At 45.2% G+C, this 16213-nt stretch overlaps 1 long non-coding RNA gene across 1 annotated transcript; it reads right to left on the minus strand.

The window, feature by feature from the left end:
* Positions 1 to 8811: 8811 nt before the first annotated feature.
* LOC308588832 lies at positions 8812 to 11032 on the minus strand. The gene is made up of 2 exons (XR_014008907.1): positions 10862 to 11032; positions 8812 to 9303 (listed from the first exon to the last, which is right to left on the minus strand). It is a non-coding gene; the product is annotated as an uncharacterized lncRNA (long non-coding RNA).
* Between the last annotated feature and the right edge of the window lie 5181 nt (positions 11033 to 16213).

The raw sequence follows: 16213 nt of genomic DNA on the forward strand, positions 1-16213 counted from the left end.
TGCCGTTTACCTTCCCGCCGCAGCGGTACCTATTTATCTACTTGCACTGGCGTGCTTTTGAGCAGCTAGGTTGGCAGGAGCTGGGACAGAGCAATGGGAGCTCACCCCATTGTGGGGATTCGAACTGCCAACCTTCTGATCAGCAGGCCCAAGAGGCTCAGTGGTTGAGACCACATTATCATGTTAAGTGTCCGTGTTAAGTGTATTGTTACCAAGGAAGGACACACTATATTTTGGAAGGAGTATTTTTCAGCCCAGTGGCTGCATTCCTTTGTGTCCTCATGAGAAGCAGTATGACTTTCTCCCAATATGCACATTTGTGTATGTCATATCCAGGGCCATCTTAAGCATATCCGGTTCAATGGCGCCCCCCCCCCACATTTCCCAGAGTTATCAACCATTTCCCAAGCCTCTGCAGTGGATAGCTCTCCTCCCGTGGAGGCTTGGGAGGCAAGCTGCATGCCCACCAGCCATATGGTTGATGGGGTGCAGCTGCCGGGCGTGCAGGAGGGAAAGGGGAGGCTGCCAGCATAGCCGCGAAGCTCCCCCACTTGCTGGGGCACCCCTGAGAGGCCGGCACCCTGGAGCAACGCGCTAGTAAACCCAATGGGAAAGACAGCTCTGGTCATATCACAGCAAAGCAATTTCCATCTTGGATTTTTTAAGAATTATATGCAGTTTTATGCACGCTACACCTCCGCATATGCATCTTTGGGGTAGCTCAGTCAGTAGAGAAGGAGACTCCTTGTCTCAGGGTCAAGCTCCACATTGGGCGAATGATCCCTGCATTGCAGGGGTTTGGACTAGATGAGTCTTGTCGTCCCTTCCAACTCTATAATTCTTTGATTTCTTGGCCGGATAGCTGCATCGCAAAATTCAGGGAAGCGCAAACTTTGAAGGATGGTTGTGTTTCAGTCTGAGCATTCTTCCCGGCAGCGTAAATCATGCAGGTTCACCTTTAAACGTGAACTGAATTGAGTTCCTCCCCCATCCCTACCAACAGTAAATATCTCTTGGCTACTTTGCAGTGGTTACTTACATATCAGGTTAGTGTCATTCCCGCTGCCTTGCCTTTCCAGATCCAAACAGGAATGTTTATTGTTCTGCCTCTCAAGAGCAGAGCTCAGGGCAGCTAAAAATACCCTCTGATTTCTTTCTATATTTATGTGATGTTGTTTACATGGGTTCTTACAGGCAGGAACTGGCAAATGGTTGCAAGAGGGAGGTGTGGAGAGGCTCCAAATAAAGGCTGGTTTGAGCTTCACTTCCCGCACAGAGAAGATAGCAGAGGGCATTGAAATATATGCAGCGAGGGCATATCGTCGACACACAACAGGCCTGGGTTTCTGGCAGTTTGTGTCCATTTTTTTTAAAAGTATGCAAGGACTCAGTGCTGGCAAAAGAAAAGTCTCGCTTGTGACCTTCCCGCATTTTAAGCACCGATCAAATATTCTTGCATTGACGGTATAATCACAGCCCAGAGATTGACCACACATTAGCAGTTAGGTATCTAGATACTTTCCCAGTAGTGATGTATGGAAGTGAGAGCTGGACCACAAAGAAGGCTGATCGCCAAAGAATTGATGCTTTTGAATTATGGTGCTGGAGGAGACTCTTGAGAATCCCATGGACTGCAAGAAGACCAAACCGATCCATTCTGAAGGAAATCAGCCCTGAGTGCTCACTGGAAGGACAGATCCTGAAGCTGAGGCTCCAAGACTTTGGCCACCTCATGAGAAGAGAAGACTCCCTGGAAAAGACCCTGATGTTGGGAAAGATGGGGGGCACAAGGAGAAGGGGACGACAGAGGATGAGATGGTGGGACAGTGTTCTCAAAGCTACCAGCATGAGTTTGACCAAACTGCGGGAGGCAGTGGAAGACAGGAGTGCCTGGCGTGCTCTGGTCCATGGGGTCACGAAGAGTCAGACACGACTAAACGACTAAAGAACTATCTATGCAAATGGGATGCGGGTGGCGCTGTGGGTTAAACCACAGAGCCTAGGACGCTAATCAGAAGGTCGGTGGTTCGAATCCCCGTTACAGGGTGAGCTTCCGTTGCTCGGTCCCAGCTCCTGCCAACCTAGCAGTTTGAAAGCATGCTAGTGTAAGTAGATAAATAGGTACCGCTCCGGTGGGAAGGTAAACGGCGTTTCCGTGCGCTGCTCTGGTTCGCCAGAGTGGCTTAGTCATGCTGGCCACATGATCTGGAAGCTGTACGCCGGCTCCTTCGGCCAATAAAGCAAGATGAGCGCCGCAACCCCAGAGTCAGCCACGACTGGACCTAATGGTCAGGGGTCCCTTTACCTATCTATGCAAAGCGCAGGTGTCAATCAGAAATGAAATATCACGATTTTGAGTGAGGATGGATTATGTGTGCTGTGGGAAAAGTGGAGAGAGAAATGTTCCCTTAATAGAAGAATTTGGGGCATCCAATGAAGGTGAACAACGCTGGAAGATTTAGGGCAGAAGAAAGTGCTTTTCCACACAGCGCATAGTTAAATGATGGCATTCGCTCCCACAAGATTTAGTGATGACCACCAACGTGGAAGACTTGAAAAGAGGATTAGACAAATTCATGGAGGACAAGTTGATGAATAGCTACTAGCCGGGATTGAAAATGTTCTACTTCCAGTGCATACCTTCCAGTATTCCTCAGATGAAAACGGATATTCCTCACTCCCCACCAACTGACCCTCCTCAACCCCCCAATTTTGTCTTTCACCCTCCCAGAACATTTCTTATCAGAAGGGACACAGCACACAAACTCTTCACCTCTTCTCTTTGGTAGATTTACGAAAAGAAAAACACACAACAGTACATAAATTTTACAACGGGGCAAGATTAGATGCACATATAGTGGTCTTGTAGTAGGGTTAAAGACTACTGGGAAATGATATGCAATGAATTGAAAAGGCTGTTCAAAATAACTTTAATTTAAAAAAACCCCAGAAGATTTTCTTTTGGGAATTATAGGGACAGAACTACCAAAATTGTATAGAAATTTATTTATGTGTGCTTCTACAGAAGCAAGAATGTTACTTGCCCCAAAGAAGAATGGCAACTTAAGTTGACAGAATATGTGTAGCTTGCAGACTTAACATACAGAATAAGAGAACAAGAAGAACATACGTTTAGAGAAGATTGGAAAACGTTTATTGAATATATGGGAAATAACTGTATACAGCTGAAAATGCTGGCAGCATTAAGATAAATCCAACAGTGTAAATAAGTTTTGACAGATGTAATAATGGAATACTTAATGGCATAGTTTCTGTAAAATATGCAGTGATTTATGATATGTAAAATGAACCATAGAAAGAGAAGAAGGGGAGTCATTGATATCTTATGCAAAAATGAGGTTACTGAGTTGACCCACCCTCCATATTCTCCCCACCTGGTCCCACTGGATTTCTTTCTTTTTCCAAAACTGAAATCTGCACTGAAAGGGCACAGATTTTCCAACATTTCACACTTCCAAGCTGCTGTGACGAGGGAACGGAAAGCAGTACGAAAAAAGGACTTCTCCAGAAGTTTCTAACAGTCCTACGAATGTTGTCAACGGTGCACTGTCTCAGAGGGGGCCTACTTTGAAGGCCTGTAAGGTACTTATGTTCGAATATTTCTCTTTGTCCGATTTCTGTGGCCATTCACCGAACTTTCCAGCCACACCTTGTACGAACGCATTAGTGACAATAACACATAAGAAGGAAATGGATTAGGGGGAATTGCAACAAAAATAAAAATGTGTCCTTTGCAAAATGCACATCATTTGCACATGTATATTATGTGAAATGCAGAGGAAATGCATGTGATTTGCTTTTTTTAGGAGAACATATTTTTTTTCATTAAAAAATCGCAAACTGATGTGGTGGAAATGTGGTAAAATGAATTCAAGTTTGGAAAGCTGCAAAACGGAGAGAAATCGAAAGGGACAGGTCCTTTTCTCTTTGTGTGGGAATTTCCTTTGATTCTCCCCTTTGCAGGCTGCAGAACCTGCTGCCTCCAATTTCGCCTCCTCTTGCAAAACCCATCATCATCATCATCATCATCATCATCATCATCATCTCGTCCTCTCCCGCAGAACGTGCAACATGATCGCAGTAATCTCTTGCTCTCTCCCTGTACCCTTTCCAGTTCTGTTATAATCTTTCCGTGCGCGAAACAACCTCTGATTTATACCAGCACCGGAGCACTGAAGCCTTTCTCTCCCCCCCTACCCCCCCTTTGAATTCTGCACCTGCATTGTATGGCTAAAGGCTTCGGGGATTGCAATAACTCTCCCCAATCTCTTTCCCAGGCAGTGCGGTGCGCAGCTCAATCCCACTTTAGGAGAGATTTCCTCTCCTGCTCCTTAACAAAAAATAAATAAAAATGGCTTCGAGTGATGTTAGAAGCCATCAGTTAGCCAGATGCTGAAATGAATAGGTTGGAAATCCTACCAAAATGTTTGTGATACGCTCTGTCTCTTCGCTTAGCACATGCAATAGTGGAATCTTTGCTTTCATGCCTATTAACCATGTACCGTATTTTTTGCTCTATAAGACTCACTTTTTCCCTCCTAAAAAGTGAGGGGAAATGTGTGTGCGTCTTATGGAGCGAATGCAGGCTGCACAGCTATCCCAGAAGCCAGAAGAGCAAGAGGGATTGCTGCTTTCACTGCACAGCGATCCCTCTTGCTGTTCTGGCTTCTGAGATTCAGAATATTTTTTTCCTTGTTTTCCTCCTCCAAAAACTAGGTGCGTCTTGTGGTCTGGTGCATCTTATAGAGTGAAAAATATGGTAATTTCTGCTTCAGCTTGAAGCAGGTGACGCAGCCGGCTGCATTTCCATACCAGTCATAGAAGAGTTGGAAGGGGTAGGGTTGCTGGAATTTCCTGGACATATACAGAATACCGCAGTCAGCAGCATAGTCCAGGCAGAAATCAGGAACAGTGGCGTAGCGTGGGGGGCGCAGGGGGGGCCGGCCGCACCGGGTGCAACATCTGGGGGGGCGCGCTCGCACTCGTAGCTCTCTGCCCCTAGGGCAGAGGGGGCGCAAATTACTTGCCTTGCCCTGGGTGCTGACAACCCACGCTACGCCACTGATCAGGAAAACCGTCCGAGGAAATCTGGCATCCCATGTATGGCAACCCATGTTGTCAGTGTTGCCTTTGCCGATTTGCCATAAAATTGCGAATTTACAAAAAAAAAACCAAAACAAAACAACCCAGCAACTTTGAGCAAAACTTTTTTAAAAAGCTCAACCGCTGTTCAGAGTCCAGTCCCCGGCTTGATAACACAGTGAGGGTAGTTAATTAAAAAGGATGATTTGTTGTGAAAATAAACAGATAGCTCTGGGCGGCTTTACACAGCCTTCTCCACTACAGTGGTACCTCAGGTTAAGTACTTAATTCATTCCGGAGGTCCGTACTTAACCTGAAACTGTTCTTAACCTGAAGCACCACTTTAGCTAATGGGGCCTCCTGCTGCCGCTGCACCGCCAGAGCACAATTTCTGTTCTCATCCTGAAGCAAAGTTCTTAACCTGAAGCACTATTTCTGGGTTTGCGGAGTCTGTAACCTGAAGAAGAAGAAGAGGAGGAGGAGGAGGAGGAGGAGGAGGAGGAGGAGGAGGAGGAGGAGGAGGTTTGGAATTGATATCCCGCTTTATCACTACCCAAAGGAGTCTCAAAGCGGCTAACATTCTCCTTTCCCTTCCTCCCCCACAACAAACACTCTGTGAGGTGAGTGGGGCTGAGAGACTTCAAAGAAGTGTGACTGGCCCAAGGTCACCCAGCAGCTGCATGTGGAGGAGCAGCAACGTGAACGCGATTCAGGCCGGTTCACCAGATTACGAGACTACCACTCTTAACCACTACACCACACTGGCTCTCTGAAGCGTATGTAACCTGAAGTGCTTGTAACCTGAGGTACCACTGTATCAATTAAGATGACCCTTCTGAAGACTCCGGCAAGACCAGAAGCAATGGAACTTTTGCTTCATACTTCTTTTGTTTTGCTTCCTATCTTGCAGCCCTCCTATTCATCGAGACCTTGGACTGAGTGGGTCAGCTCCCTCCTCTTCCCCATTCTCTGAGAGGCTGTCTCTTAACTCTTTCCCGTAACCAAACAATTTAATCCCTGTGTAGCAAACAATAGTCAGTAATATCCAAGGCAACACGATGACCAAATACAATGATATGATATCAATATACACTCTTTATATAATATGAAAGTCAGCAGTGACTACATAACTTTATGACCACTGCTCCATAGCAATTGTTGTTAGACTTTTCCATTCACCATATAGATGGGTTTATGAAACCTTTCTGTATCCTTCTGCTGTGCTGAAGAAGAATTCCACGAAAAGGTGGGTATATCCGGAATCGCTGTTCACAACGTCTGTTTGCGAACTACTGTACTTTGGCAGTATTGGACGCCATAAGCAAAGCTTTACAGCCTGTTTTCACCAGATAAGAATCTCATAAATTGCTTCTTTCAGAGACTTGCATAGTCTTCAAAGACTTTCAGAGTGTATATTGATATTGTATCGTTGTATGTGGTCATTGTGTTGCCTTGGATATTACTGACCATTCTTAACTCTTTCCCGCCTGTTTGCACTTCCAACGAGCTTTGACTGTGTTCTAGTTTGCTCTCAGCCATTCCCTTATCAGCTGACATTCCAAGGGGTGGGGGAATTGGCACTAGCCGGTGCTCATCCTGAATGGCAATTAACCCTCTTTGTTCCTGGCTGCTTTCTTCAGTTGGCAGCAACCCTTGCCTGGGAGCTGGATCATTCATGGCAACCACTTTTCTGTCTGGATTTTCACTGCTCGAAATATGCCAACCCTACCCAAGAGTCATCTAGTCCAACCCTCTGAAATGCAGGAATCTCAGCTAAAGCATCCATGACAGATGGCCATCCAGCTTCTGCTTAAAAACCTCCAAGGAAGGAGAGTCCATCACCTCCTGAGGGAGTCTGTCAAAAAGCTCCCGCTGTCAGAAAGTTCTTCCTGACGTTGAGTTGGAATCTCTTTTCTTGTAACTTGAAGCCATTGGTTCGAATCCTACCCTCCAGAGCAGGAGAAAACAAGCTTGCTCCGTCTTCCATGTAACAGCCCTTGAGATATTTGAAGATGGCTCTCGTATCTCCTCTCAGTCTCCTCTTCTCCAGGCTAAACACACCCAGCTCCTTCGACCTTTCCTCATAAGGCTTGGTTTCCAGACCCTGGATCATCTTGGTTGCCCTCCTCTGCACGCGTAGCCATTTAGGATGCATTCAGATGCATTAGTTTTTCCTGATTACGATGCTAACACCTCTGTTCAGTTTTCTGCTCCATGGATTTCCTCATAGCCCTTTCTACCATGAATATATCCAATCTGATTTAGCCATCCGATTTGGTTGCAATCTCTGCCCCCCGCAGAAGCACGTTCCATACTTATACTTTGTGCTGTGTGAAGAAAGGCTTGCTTTATCTGTCCTGAATCTTCCAACACCCGTCGATTTCTAGTGTTGCGAGACAAGGAGGAAAACTTTTCTCTACCATAAATAATTTTATAAACCTCTATTGTATCACCGCTGGCTCACCCTTCCTCTAAAGTCTCAAATGCTGCGGCTGTTCTTCATACGGCAGTTGCTCCATCTCCTTGATCATTTTGGTTTTCCTTTTCCAAACATTTCCTAACTTTGCAATATCCTTTTTGAGGTGAGGCGACGCCAACCGCAAAGAGTATTCGAAAAGCGGTCTTGTCATAGATTTCTACAACAGTATTACGACGCCAGCAGTTTTATTTTCGATTCCCTTCCTCGTAATCCCTAGCACAGAATTTGCCTTTTTCTGCCAAACACAGGTTCGACCTCTTCCCCAAGCCATTTACTATAGCTATGGTTTTATTGGAGTTCACCGTACTCCACCGCACTCCACCGTACTTGGATAGGCTGAATTAGACAGCTTATCCGAAAAATTAAAGAACAAACCAAGGAAAGAATTTATTTCAAAATGGGAAGCATTTAAAATATATTTGAAAATTAATAATGCTGATTTAAAATCTGTAGAGGCATTTGAATAATACCAGCAGTATCATTCACTAGTTATATGATATAACAAACAGTCATACCTCGGGTTACAGACACTTCGGGTTGCGCAATTTCGGATTGCGCACCGTGCCAAACCCGGAAGTACTGGAACTGGTTACTTCCGGGTTTTGGCACTTGCACAGAAGCGCTAAATCGCACTTTGTGCATGTGCAGAAGCACCGAATCACAATCCACATGTGCACAAATGCAGCGCTGTGGGTTGCGAACTCTGTGAGTTGCAAACGTGCTTCCCGCATGGATCATGTTCGCAACCCAAGCGTCCACTGTATTCTGAAGTGATTTGAGATGATAGCAATAACATGTATTGGCAGCAAAGAATGGCAATTAGATTTATGTAGTACAGTGGTACCTCGGGTTAAGTACTTAATTTGTTCCGGAGGTCCATTCTTAAGCTGAAACTTTTCTTAACCTGAAGCACCACTTTAGCTAATAGGGTCTTCCGCTGCCACCGTGCCGCTGGAGCACGATTTCTGTTCTCATCCTGAAGCAAAGTTCTTAACCTGAAGCACTATTTCTGGGTTAGCGGAGTCTGTAACCTGAAGCGTATGTAACCCGAGGTACCACTGTAGATGAGAAGTCGGATTTAAAAGGAAGAGACCATTACAGTTTATGGATTATGAAATTTATATTAATTCTTTATGTAATGTGCGACTGAGGATATTCTTAATGTGATGTAATTTGTCTTCTTGTTGTTGTTATGTGTTGAGCAAATAAAATATTATTTTTTAAAAAAGAAGGATATATAAGAGCCAAGCCAATGTAATCTCTTCTGCGCCCCTTCGCCTTCTGCAAATGGAAGTGCATTTTGCAGGGAGAGAGTCGTTTTTGGCAGAAGAGAGTTCAACATGGATATGGGAGGAAATAACCATCTATGCTGGCAGTGGACCAGAAAATTCCTTGGGCTTCCTGGAAGCCATTAACACCCTCTCCCATATGCTATCTCTTGACATTCCAGCGCTGGCTTTTACTGAGGTGGCCACAAGGCAACAGCTGCATGTCCACCCAGCTGTCTTCCAGGTAGGGTAATGTTCGCACCCTTTTATGTGGTGCTGCAGTGCAGACGCTTGGAACTTTTCATGCCTCGCAAGCAGAGCCTTCAACATCGACTTCCGTAACATCCTGGTATCGAAATGAGAACTAAACTAAATGTCTCCGTGCTCTTCCAGTTTTGCCCTGAACTGTGGCGGAGCTTCAGGTTTAAGCCATGGCCAAGTCCAAGAACAAGGCTTGGGGCTAAGACTCGGTTTGCCACCAGGCAAAGATGTGATATGGATGGCAGGGAGGGATGCGATGGGCTGAGTTCATGCCGATCATTAAGAACAGAGCAGCGATCGAGGGCCCTCCAGACGCTTTGGTGATACAGCTCGGCGGAAACGATCTTGCTTATTGTATTTATATTTTTTTTGTAATTTTTTTTATTAAGTTTTAACAATGCACAATATAAAAGAAAAAATACAAAGACAAGGACAAGAGAAATATAAAAACACAAAATACATACTACAAAATACAACAATACAAACATTAAACACAAAAATACAAAAATGCATACATTAAAAAACTAATAGTAAAAAAGAAAAAACACATATAGGAAAAACAGAAAAATTCCCTCTTTCTTAATTTTATATCTTAAATTCACATGTTTTCCTGACTCCCTCACATCCCCCGTTCTTGTATCCCTTTTAAAAGTTGGTTCAGCAAATTCATAGCCCTTAGTTTATCTATTGTTGGTTTAATCTTAAATTTTATCTTGTTGCTAGAACCCCCACAGTTCATTTCAATGTCCAGTCTTGCTTATTGTAAAACCATTGATTTGCAATGGAATATATTCACTGACTTTGAGGAACTACTCACTTCTTACCCCAGCACTAGCATTCTGTGGTCTTCCTTACTAGAAAGGCGCACGTGGAGAGATTGTCAATCCCCTGCTGCGGTGAATAGAGCCCGAAAGATCTTGCAATGTACTGTGGCACGTAGAGTGGCGGCTCTGGGGGGACGGGTCATTGACCATCCCGAGATCCAGTACACCAAGGTGGCCCTCTACAGAGATGATGGCGTACATCTTTCCAATGCGGGAAGTGATGTTTGGTTGAGCGATATTATATCAGGGATTAGGGATTGGTTACAGGTTTGAGGGTATTGGCGGCGAGCTTGGGCTCGAGTGGCGGTTAGGCATTGGTAGGGGTACTGTTCTATTGTTATGCAAATGAAGCGGTGAAGGAGCGCCATCACCTTCCTCCAAGCAAGGGTAGTCCGGTAAAGGATTCCAGGGGGGCGTGGCCTTGTCCTAAGCCTAAGGAGGCGTGGGCCCACGGCACGCCCCCACGCGGTGACGCCCGGGGGAGGTCCTAGTTGACGTGCCTCAGCAGGACTCCTCCCTCTGGTGATTAACCCTTCCGGCCTCTAGCCAGTTAGTAGTTAGGACCAATGCCTAAGCCAATACCGCTCAATTCCTGTAATCAATAAAGTTGTGGCCTAATTTGACCCATTAACCTGAATTCTTGTGTCCGTGTCTTTATTTCTTCGGGGGGAGGCGGGAACTCGCCACGCAAGCAGAGCTTTCTGCCTTCAACATTGACTTCCTTAACACCCTGGTATCGAAATGAGAACTAAACTAAATGTCTCCGTGCTCTTTCGGTTTTGCCCTGAACTGTGGCGGAGCTTCAACTTTAAGCCATGGCCAAGACCAAGAACCACACCACACACAACCAGTCTCGCACATAGCTGTCAACTTTTCCCTTTTCTTGCGAGGAATCCTATTCGGAAAATAAAATAAAAAAGGGAAACGTTGACAGCTATGGTCTCGCAAGTGGCACAGAAATGGCATTAAGAAACCCAGATCAAATAAATATGAATCTCTGAAGGGGGTTGATCCCAAGTTCCTGCGGAACACACATTTTGCAAAGAAACACAACAAGAAAGGGCAGAAGAAAATGCGGACCAACAATGCTAAGAATGCCAAGTGCTATGTAAATAACTTTGTCTTTTTTATTTCTTTGTTTCTTATCTTTGCTACTTCTTTATTTTTTATTTCTTTATAAATTTTCTATTTTATATAATTTTCTTTTTTTTTACTTGTTAAGAGTACATAATGTTTCTATAGACATGCAAATTTTTTAATCAATAAAGAATATTAATTCACTAAAAAAGAAATGAAAAGAAAGAAGAATGCCAAGTAACCAGTTTGCCTCCAGAGGGCAAAAGGGACTGACTTGCTTGGCAAATGACCAGCAGTTGTTTTCTTCTTTTCACTCAAGGCGTTTTGTATAAATAAAATTGAGTGCAAAATGTGAAACAAAACAAAAACAAAAAAACCTAAATGTCTCCATCCATATTTTATAACTCTTGCCACCCGAGTCAGGTCTGCAGCACTGCCAAGTTGCAAGGCTTGTAAAACTCAGCAATTAGCAGGCCCTTCTGCCCCCAGGATCCTAGGAATATGCCCAAAGAAGCATAAAAGGTAAAGTAAAGGGACCCCTGACCATTAGGTCCAGTCGCGGACGACTCTGGGGTTGCGGCGCTCATCTCGCTTTACTGGCTGAGGGAGCTGGCATACAGCTTCCGGGTCATGTGGCCAGCATGACTAAGCCGCTTCTGGCAAACCAGAGCAGCGCACGGAAACGCTGTTTACCTTCCCACCGGAGTGGTACCTATTTATCTACTTGCACTTTGACGTGCTTTCGAACTGCTAGGTTGGCAGGAGCTGGGACTGAGCAATGGGAGCTCACCCCGTTGCGGGGATTCGAACCACCAACCTTCTGATCGGCAACTCCTAGGCTCTGTGGTTTAACCCACAGCACCACCCACGTTCCCAAATGGCCGATACCTTCACACAAAGGACTGTCCTCTGCTCGCCAGATGTTTTGGGACAACAACAACAACAATAATGATTTATTATTTATATCCCGCCCATCTGGCTGGGCTTCCCCAGCCACTCTGGGCAGCTTCCAACAAAATATTAAAATACTGTAATGCATCAAACATTAAAAGCTTCCCTAAACAGGGCTGCCTTCAGATGTCTTCTAAAAGTCTGGTAGATGTTGTTCTCTTTGACATCTGGTGGGAGGGCGTTCCACAGGGCGGGTGCCACTACTGAGAAGGACCTCTTCCTGGTTCCCCGTAACTTGGCTTCTCGCAGTGAGAGAACCACCAGAAGGCCCTCGGAGCTGGACCTCTGTGTCCGGGTAGAACGATGGGGGTGATGTACTGAGTTGAATAGGATCCAAAATGCAGCAGTCTGATTGGTCCTAGAACAATAGGATTCAGAATGCAGCAGTCTCATTGGTCCTAGAACAATGCAGCCACCCAATCCAGCTCCAGGTGGAAGTGAATCCGCAACCTGATTGGCCTACAGGAGAATCCCGGAATTAGCCAATCATGTGCAGCCCATTGTGTAAATAATGTATATAAAGCAGATATTGTGGGGGAACTTCCATTCCTCCTCACCACTATGAGCTGAATAAAGAGCATGAAATCCACTCTCGACTCTATTTCACTTCCAAGGCATGGAGGAGAGAAAGAGAGAGAGAGAGAGAGAGAGAGAGAGAGAGAGAGAGAGAGAGAGAAGAGCGGTAAACTGCAGAGCACATGTATGTGTGTGTGTGTGCAGGCCCCACATTGGGAATCTAATGCTGTACTTGTGTACTTGAAATGAAAGCAAACATTACGCCCACAAATGGCATCCCTCTGGCGTGCCTACTCACCCAAATGAGAGCTGCCCCCGGCTACTCAGAGGCGGCGGCTGTGGCTGCCATATGCCCTCCGTTCAAGAAGGATGAGTAATGGCATGCTCAAACTCAAGCCACCCTGAACGCTTCCATAAAAGAACCGATCTGCATTCACCTGCACAGAGCTCTTTATTTTCACAAGTGTTTAGCTGGCCGCGAGAATTCGGTTCTGTTTATTTATTTATTTGCTTCGGTTCCGAACTAGATAAACTAACAGGAAGGATTCGAAATCTGCGGAACCAAAAATTCACAAAAGACCGGTGTAAATTTACAGACTATTTGAAAAGAAATTGTGCTGATCAGACTATTTTTGTAGGTTTGCAAGAAATTTTGTGAGGTGAACTATTGCAAAAATGGATAAAGGGGAGGATGGTTAGTTAAGATAATTAAAGGCAATATGAATTTAAGAAATGCATAAGAAGTGGTTAAAACGGTGGATCATCAGAGGTGCTGATGGAAGTCCAAAAAAAGGTTGTATAAGTGGTGAAGTTTTGTGGTATGTATTATAATTTATATGTTAAAATTAATAAAAAATATTATTATATTTATTTGCTTCGGTTCCGGACACGCGCGAGAAAAACCAAGCGCCTCCTCTGCTCCTGGGACAAGATGCAGAAAGGGGTACAATGCTGAACCCCATAAGCCGATTATGGCTTTCATTGAGAATCTCAGCCATCTCTCTCCCCCTGATTCAACTGCTGTATAACACCTCTGGACCCTGGCCCAGAAAATGTGTGGTTTCTAAATGAAATATAGAAAGGGGTGTGTGTGCATGTAATAACTTTTGTGCCAGCTAATTCCTCTGAAATGTAGGTGGCCCAAGAAATTGGCCTCGTCCCCATTTCATACTTTTAAAATGACTTGACGCTGGTATATATATATAAATTCTGCGCGAACTTAAAGGCGTTCAAGTAGCAACTCCGAAAGGGCATGTCAACAACCCCTTAGCTGCTAATACCCGTTCGTGATAATAAAAGGACCCAGCCAGGAATAGTTGGCTGCCAGAAGCCAGCATTTCAAGTAGTAGCCAAAAAAATAAAAGAGTGCAGGTTGGTTTTGCAGTCCTTTGAAGGATTTTGGTGGAGGTGCTTTAAAAAAAAGAAAAGAAAAAGTTAGGAGGCCATAAAGGAAATTTGAAAATGGGCATGTGGACTGTATTTTAACATTTCCTGTGCAAGAGTTTAAACTTGGTTAACGATTAATTCTTATTTTTCCAATAAGCATTTAAATGGTAATGTCTCGGAGGTAAATATGATCATCAAAGGTTTCGTCTCTCATTGGAGGGAAGTAGGAGCGGGAGGAATGGGAAGCTTGTAGAAGTTTTGTTTTTTAATTTTAAAAAAGCTCGTTTTTATGAGTGTATGCCTGTCAATGAGAATACTTCTCACAATTGCTAATTATGTCTTGTAATAGGGGTGGACCAGGTGAATTTTGATGAGCTTGCTGGTTCCAATTTGTACACACAAGATTAAACCCTAAATGACTTGTGAGTCCCAAATATCCACATCGACCTGCCTGTGCTCTAAAATCAGCAAGTCAGGCCTATCTGGTGTTCCTTCCTCAGTTTTCTTCTTCTTTGGCGATCACTCATAGCCGTGTAATATTGTCTTCCATAAACACAGTTTTGACAGTGAGTCCGTAAGTGACTGTGGAGGCCAGTTCTGGACCCACGTGTCCTTCCACAGTGGGGACATAGGTTTCCGGGTGGGAGTTGATCACAATGAGGGTTTGCCAAGCGTGCCTTCCTCTTCCCACGTTTCTCCCTTGCGTCCTGAGTTCAAGCGTCTTCAAAGTCCATGACACCTTTGGGAAAGGCTGTTCTCCAACTGGAGTGCTCGCAGGCCAGTGTTTCCCAGTTGTCAGTGTTTGCACCACATTTTTAAAGATTTGCCTTGAGAGAATCTTTAAACCTCTTTTGTTGACCCATCAGCATTACGCTTTTCATTTTTAAGTTTGGAATAGAGTAGTTGCTTTGGAAGACGATCATCAGGCATCCGCACAACATGACCAGTCCAACGGAACTGATGTTGACATTGCTTCAACACTGCTGATCTTTGCTTCTTCCAGTACACTAGCATTAGTTTGCCTGTCTTCCCAAGTGATGTGTAAACTTTTTGGGAGACGCCGCTGATGGAATCTTTCGAGGAGTCGGAGACGATGTTTATAAGTGGTCCACAAGGCCCACCTGGTGGTCCCTCCTCAGTACTAAGTATATGGCATGGCCCCCCAGAAAGGGCCTTTTCAGTGGTGGCTCTCAATATGTGAAGCTCACTCCCTATCAAAGTGTGTCTGGCCCAGCCCCTCTATTGTTTCCTGGCTGGAAAGCTTAAAGCCCACCAACGCCGCCACATGGGAGATAGATTGTAGAAATGGAAATATGAACTGGCCCCTCCTTGTAGCTTGACCAATCGTGGCTAGGAGTGGCTGGGAGCTAGGTGGAGTCATAGATCTAAAAAAAGCATAGACTCACACACACTGGCCAGCTTCCATTTTGACTTGAAATGTTCATTTGGGGCAGGGGTCAACAACCTTTGTCAGCCGTGGACTGGTCCACCATCCCTCAGACCATGTGGTGGGCTGGACTATATTGGGGGAGGGGGGGATGAACGAATTCCTATGCCCCACAAATAATCCAGAGATGCATTTTAAATAAAAGCACACATTCTACTCATGTAAAAACATGCTGATTCCCTGACCATCCGTGGGCCGGATTGAGAAGGTGATTGGGCCGCATCTGGCCCCCGGGCCTTAGGTTGCCTACTCCTGGTTTGGGGCTTCTCAGAAGTACTGTATGTAAAAGCAAGAAACGGGTGGGAGGACTATGGCCCGCATTAACACCCATCTGAGAGGTGCTGGAACTGCGTTCTGGCGTTCCCTGGCTGAAGAAAAGCACTGAGAAGAATCAACCATACCTGTAGGACCTGAGGTCAGACCCTCACAGAGACATGTCCCCAAGAAACCAAACACCTCCTACAGGACCTCAGTGGTGCAGAAAGTTCCTCAAACTGGAGACGGTGAAATGGAAGAGGGTTGCCCACCTTCAGACCAGAGGTCCTTTGAGAATCTAAAGCTACCTAAAAGGGGTGGAGCCTGAGAGAGGTCATCTGGGGAAGGAGGCTCAAACCTGCTCTCAGCTTTGGTGGGAGCAACTTGTTCACTTGGAGCTGTCCGTGGTCCTGAAACATCTGCAAGGCATCAGACCTCACATCCACTTTCCACCTGAAACCATGCATCAACTACCGTATTTTTCGCACCATAGGACGCACTGGACAATAGGACGCACTTTGTTTTAGAGGGGGGAGAACAAGAAAAAAAAATTCTCCCCCTTTGTCCAGCGCCCCTTCAGTGAAGCGGCAGGAGGCGCTGCACAGGGAGGGGGAGAACTTTCCCCCTCTTGTTTTCCCGCTCTAAA

Source organism: Podarcis bocagei (genome assembly GCF_964188305.1).
Source record: "Podarcis bocagei genome assembly, chromosome: 6".
Taxonomy (NCBI): Eukaryota; Metazoa; Chordata; class Lepidosauria; order Squamata; family Lacertidae; genus Podarcis; species Podarcis bocagei.